A 6,729-nucleotide genomic window follows, 5' to 3' on the forward strand; every position below is an offset into this window, starting at 1 on the left:
CGTACAACAATAGAATGTGTCAGTGACTACTTTTGTATAAACATTAAACTTCTAAATACATGGCTGGCTGCCGGCTTACACGTTCTTATTAGTTACATTTTGTGTCAAAAATGTTGTAATTTTAACTTTAACATTTCATCTTATAATATAAATATATTAATCTATAAACAAAATGATACATATTTAAATAACATGTCATCTTTAATGAAACTACTTTGGATTATAATTAATGTTTTTTTTGGTTTGCAAAACATTGTCTATTTATGATTATCTATTCCATGATGAGTAAAAATTGATGTACCGTATAAAAAATCCTTTGGATACATTTTCACAGAGTTATAGTGTCTTCCTTTTTGTTTTATTTGGCCGGTGTATCGTTAACTCGTTATGAACGATGCGATGTCACGCGGTCCCCAACTTGTGTCATGCAATAGGGCAATTCCACTGCACATAGGTGTATAGCGACATAAAAACTACATAAGAATTTAATATTCAATGCAACAACTAACTCACTATTTCTTTAATCCTCAAAAATAATAATTATTAAAAGCAACGGTAATGATAGAGATCGAAAACCTTGAGAATAAATTTTCGTCTGCATACATTTTTTTTTCTGAATAACCTTTATGTGTAAAATATATGCAAGAAACTTGAATAGAAAAACATATTTATGGTAAAGTCTGAATGTATGATTTAAAATAACCAGTTCTATTGCAGAAAAAAAAATCGATGTTTAAGTGATTTAAATAATTATATTATACAGGTGGGTTTTTGAGATGGGGCAGCAACGGTAGCCTCTTTAATCGCTGTAGCTGCAAGGAAACGTTCTTAAGAGACTATTCATTATTTCTGAAGACAAACAAAGTTTAATTTTTTTTAAGCTAATTGTAGCCGCTTTTCTTACAAAACGTAATGAGAGAGTTTTTTGAAGTTTGGAACCTCAAAATTATTCACACCCTAAAGGTTCTGTGGACATTTTTAATTATAGGCAACAGTATCGATTGGCATCTAATTTTTTTTACATAAATTACCAATTTTCTTGCTCACTATACATATTTTTCAATTCTGCGCATATAATTCTTAATATCTTCAAAAATTATGGATAGTCTTATTTATTGTAACTACAGTGGTTAAGGCAGTTGTCCTCATTGCCCCCTCTCAAATATCCACCTGTATATCTTTGGGGCAAAATTGTTACGCAATAAAATTATTAGATTAGTTTAGTTTTTCAACAAAGATGCATTTATAATAAATAATATCGTTGAGCGTTTCGATGTGGAGATTATTACGAGTCAACGCACTCTTAGTGGAAGCGTCTTCACATAATGTTCTAGAAAATCCCTGCAGCGTTTGTAAGGGTGGGTTTGTGCGCAGTGGCTCGGAGGGGAGGGTGTGATGTTGATAACCTGGATCGGGGAGCGAGGCGTAGGGTCTGCGAACCTCCCGCACGGCCGCGCCCAATTTGTACCTAGCTATCCTCAGTTCTACCTGCTTTAAGAGATATAGAACGATCCCAATCTTAATCTTCGATTCGATCTTGAGAAAAGACCAATCAAAATAAGTTTTGTAAGCATGTTAAAATAATCATCTATTTGGTCCATTTCCGCGATGGATCAAAAAAGCAATTAGGATTGTTATTTGAAAACGGCGGTTAGTGTCCAAATGTTCCTTATTGAATATCAGCGCTGCAGTCTTTACAGCTCTTTAGCTGAATGGGGTTCTCATCGTGTGCGAAATAATGTTATTTTTTTTACATTAAATGTATATAGGTACTTCTAGTGTTCCAATAACGTACATATCTTTCATTCTTTCTGCATACTGATGAAAATTAAGATTGATTAAATCTGGACATATATATTGTAGTCTATGAAAGGGTTGAGATAGATGTCATTCTGATGTAGAAATTAAATTACATCCTCTCAGCCCAAAATATATGACATAATGGCTAGACCAATGAAGCGATTATAGATAAGTTTCTATTGGGCTTAATATTTCTATGATTTTACCACTGAGTTTTACCAATCTTGATTCTGTATCACTACCTTACAAAGTGTTATGTTATTATGTTCTCTTGTCGTATTTGATAATTTTGTAAAGCTAACATAAGCGTCATGCACCCTTGCATGAATTTTTAAACAACGGTCAAGTCAGTTAATAGAAGTTGATGTAAGATTGTGTACGATGAGGTGCACGACATGAAACTTATAACGTGTTTCGTCAAGATTGTTCGTTATAATGTAATAATATGAAACCAGCACGCCACTCCACTATCACTTGCATCGTTCAGTTGTTTATGTGCACTTACTAAATTCAACTATGTAACTAAAAAACTAGGTGAATTTGTGATTGTGATTATATCACCAAAATTTCATGGAATAGTTAAATAACTTATAAGTTTATTAGTGCAAATTATATATTTGAGTGTTTTACTGGGAAAAAATGAAATAATATAAACTATCAGTTCATTGTCCATAGTACAAATGGAGCAACGTTCTTATGACATAAAGGCAATGACACAGGCGGCTCCGAAACTCCTGCATGCTGATGTCGAGTGCAACCACCCCGACACACCGAGCACTGTGGGGATGTAGGTATACGGTACCACGTGAGGTGATTGGACTTCGAAAATTTCACACTTGTTAGTAGAAATTGTTGCTTTGTTTTAGGGAAAGATCATATTAAATTATTTGATGCTTTCTAAACTGTAGAGTTGGATTTTCATCATACTTACATTATTTTATTCAGTATTTTATACATACGTACGTATCCTGGACGTCGACGAGATTCATGACGCTTAAGTATGTCTTCATGAAACTATTTTAATGAACTTTTTTTTCTTAACTCTTTAATAAACTTGTAAGTTATAGCTCGATGATAAAATAAAGTGTACATCACGTACATATACATAATCGAGTATGACTTCATACATGTTTGTAAAAATACATAATTATAAAACGAAATTATATAAAAACGGCAGTTGTAATTAATTCATTGAAGCGGCGATAGCCTAGTTGGGTGTGGAACGGACTGCCGAGACGAATGTCCGCAGGTTCAAATCCCAAGGGCACCCACCTCTGACTTTTCTAAAAAATAAAATCATGTGTGTATTCTTTGTGAATTTATCGTTCGCTTTAACGGTGAAGGAAAACATCGTGAGGAAACCTGCACATCCGAGAAGTTCTCTATAGGAATTTCGAAGGTGTGTGAAGTCTACCAATTCGCACTAGGCCAGCGTGGTGGACTAAGGCCTAATCCCTCTCAGTAGTAGAGGAGGCCCGTGCTCAGCAGTGGGCAAGTATATAATACTGGCCTGATATTATTTATTATTAATTAATTCATTTCAAGTATACACATAATTTTTTGAGGAAGGCCACCAGAAATATTATTTAGGCAAATTAGGAGAAAAAAGAAATAATCGCACTATTCACGTTTATTGTTAGTTGCTTCCTACTTTAAATAAAATGATTACAATGTTTTGATAACGTCTATTTTTTACCATAATTTTAAACTTGCGTTTAATAAAACGCCCTCTTAGACGTTGGTTTTAATGTAAATTAAAATTATTTATTAGTACACTATGTAAATGACTTTGAAAAATTATTAAAGTATGTACTTGTGAAATTCTTTTGTTAAGGACTAGGTTCTCGTCGGATTACACGCTGAATAAATTGCATGGTTAGATCAATGAAGCGAACTTGTGCGAATATAAATTATAACTTCGTAATGTGTTGGTAAATTACGGGCTGCATAAATAACATTTTATTAGCACGCTTTATATTTATATTATTGTAGCGTTATGCTAGAAATATTGTTTGCAAAGTAAAGTGGTTCGTTCGTGACTGCACTGTCTGGTATTCAAGGCCGTTTTTGGTGCAAATCGTCGAATGACATGCCATCTTTTTGGAGTGTATGCAAAACTGTACTCCAATTTTCGTAGTACTAATTAAATTGCTTTTCGCTCTCGTACTAGCATATTATACGAACTGCTTAATTTGCATGTCATCCTATTTGTGTTAAATTGTTGTAGTTTAACAATTATTACAAAATGCAAAAAGTATTTCTATAATAAATATATTATTCGTTCTACAACATCGACGTTTTATATATTTCTATGATCACTATTATGATAGTCCATATATCTACATACTAAACAATCACTAAACAAAACTACATATCTATATAAAATTTAGATGAACACTATGTCTTCTTTATATTTAAATAAGTTCTCCCCGTATTTGTTAAAGATATTTCATAAAGAACTACATTGAATTACGCTTGCGGAGTGTAAAAAGTATATTTATTTTTACTATTTATTTAGGTGTAAGCATTGGAGATGACAACTAATTTAAGCCGAGAAATAATAGATTTTATAATTTGCGGCCTAATTGAAGGTCAGGTAGGTAAGTAATTGAAAAGTTATTTGCAAATTTTTTATTTAATTTTTAAAGGGTATACAATAACTTATGTTTACGCGAATGTTCGGATTTTTTCGCGGTTTTTTATATTTATATTTCCTCCGAGCTCTCGAAGATTTCGCAGACTTCATGGTCATAGTATACAGGGGAATATTCGTCTAAATATGCATAGGCATAAGAAAAATTTAAATTGATTTTAATTATAATACTAATAGTAGTATTATAATTAAAATCAATTTAAATTTTTCTTAGTTGTTACATATTTTCACGAATATTTATTATTAAATCTTTTGACAAACACGGAAGTAATGTGAAATAAAGCAATATGGAAAAAAAATCTTTAAAAGTTTTACTTTTAGAGAATATTACTTAACATAGACGGAATGAATTCAAATGGATGCGAAATAGTTTCAGTGTTGAAATAATTGTGTATAATTTATTATTCAGTTTGGTCGTTTTGTTAAATATGAAGGTCAGTGGGATTTTTGTGCATTTCTTTTGAATGCATGATGAGGCCCACGGGTTACGCGTGTATAACGTATTATTCAAAATTTATATATATGTTTTACGTCTTAATTTTTTCAGATATGTTGAAAGAACAACCTTGTAACTCATTTTGGACTCTATTTACGTGATCAGTTAAGACTATTTTTTTATATGCTATGTCAAATTAGAATATATTACGGAAATATGTTTTTGTTTTATTTTATATTTTACCACATATTAAGTATTATAATGAGAACGTGACAGTTTATAAGAGAATTTGTTTTTTTTTAACATCTTATAAAAGCGAGCTCTTTGAAGGCGTGACCAATCGACATTTTAATTTTGACTGACTATTGCGTATTTCATCATGTTGTGTGTATAGTTGGATATGTTGGTAGTAGCTACGAAATGAGAAGAGGGAAGAGAATCTTTGACAATAATAGTATTATGAATCATTGGCGTAACTATACCGTAAAGGACCCGTGGCAAATTAATTGAATGCGGGCCCCTAACCAACTAAATTCCAACAGGTCGACGTGGAGATCCTTGGGGGAGGCCTATGTTCAGCAGTGGACTTCCTGTGGCTGAGATGATGATGATGATGATGGGCCCCTAACATGATTTTTTTTACATACCTTAGATTTTTACCCGCATATTTTTTTTTTAGGTACCAATACAGAAAAACGAGGACATTTAATAAAATTTTGAGTTCGCTGAAGCCCGTGGCATTTTGCCAATCTTGCCATCCTATAGTGACGCTACTGGTATCAATTATCATGTATTTACGCCTCAGGATGTAAAAGTAGGAGGTAAAGATAGATGCACCGACGACGCTTAAAATTCGGTAAGGTACGGCAAGTATGTTATTATACAGCGTCACTGACATTGCGTAACTATATACGCGTTTTTATGTTAGCTAGCATTATTCCAAAAGTTATCCACGAATAATGAATATTTCCACCAAAATTTCCGGTTTTACTTTTTTGTTCTTTTTCGTGAGTGTGTCGCGTTTCGAGATCAGCCTGTATATATTCGGTTTTCAGCAGCCCTGCATAATTGTGTCAGAAAAATGTACAAAAGAATTGTCTGATTTGGAAATCAAGTGCAAGTCCTATAGACGCTGCCACTAGACTAAGGAGGCTATTATATTATTATCTACATAACCTTTAAATATAGAGAATGTTATCTTGTCACGCTAAGCTTAATTTTACGTTAGGGGAACCATATCATAATTATAGTCACACCACGTTCGTAAAACATTTTTAATTTAACAATATTTTTATGTATCATGAGCAATCGCTTTCGGCTTCGTCTACTTGTAAATCCTTTCCCGCCACAAATGTCTAAACACTGTAGCGATCGATGACGTTATATTGACAACAACGCCATGTTTTAAAAAATTAAAGTTAAATATTCTATCATTTCCCATTGGGCTACTTAGGTGCCGTTCAAGTATTACGTAACGTAATTTGAAGGAGAGGGGGGGTCTCCTAAAACGTTACGATGCGTTACAGGGGAGGTTCGTACAACGCGTTATGTAACATTGATTTTTTGTTATTTTAAAACAATAACAAAGGTATTTTAGCGATTGTCCGGTACTTTGCGTGACATAATTGTGAATATTAGAAAAAAATTACGTAACTTTTGGAGGCGTGGGCGGGGCGTACACCAAAATGTTACGTTGTTACATGGAGGAGTGGGGGGCTAAAAAATTTAAAAAAATGCGTAACGTAATACTTGAACGGCCCCTTACCAGATGAAAACGTACCGGTGTCGTACCGGTTTATGAATCGCTAGAATTTTTGAGATTTTTGAAGCGTAAAAGTAT

Source organism: Manduca sexta, chromosome 20 (assembly GCF_014839805.1).
Source record: "Manduca sexta isolate Smith_Timp_Sample1 chromosome 20, JHU_Msex_v1.0, whole genome shotgun sequence".
NCBI classification, from domain to species: Eukaryota; Metazoa; Arthropoda; class Insecta; order Lepidoptera; family Sphingidae; genus Manduca; species Manduca sexta.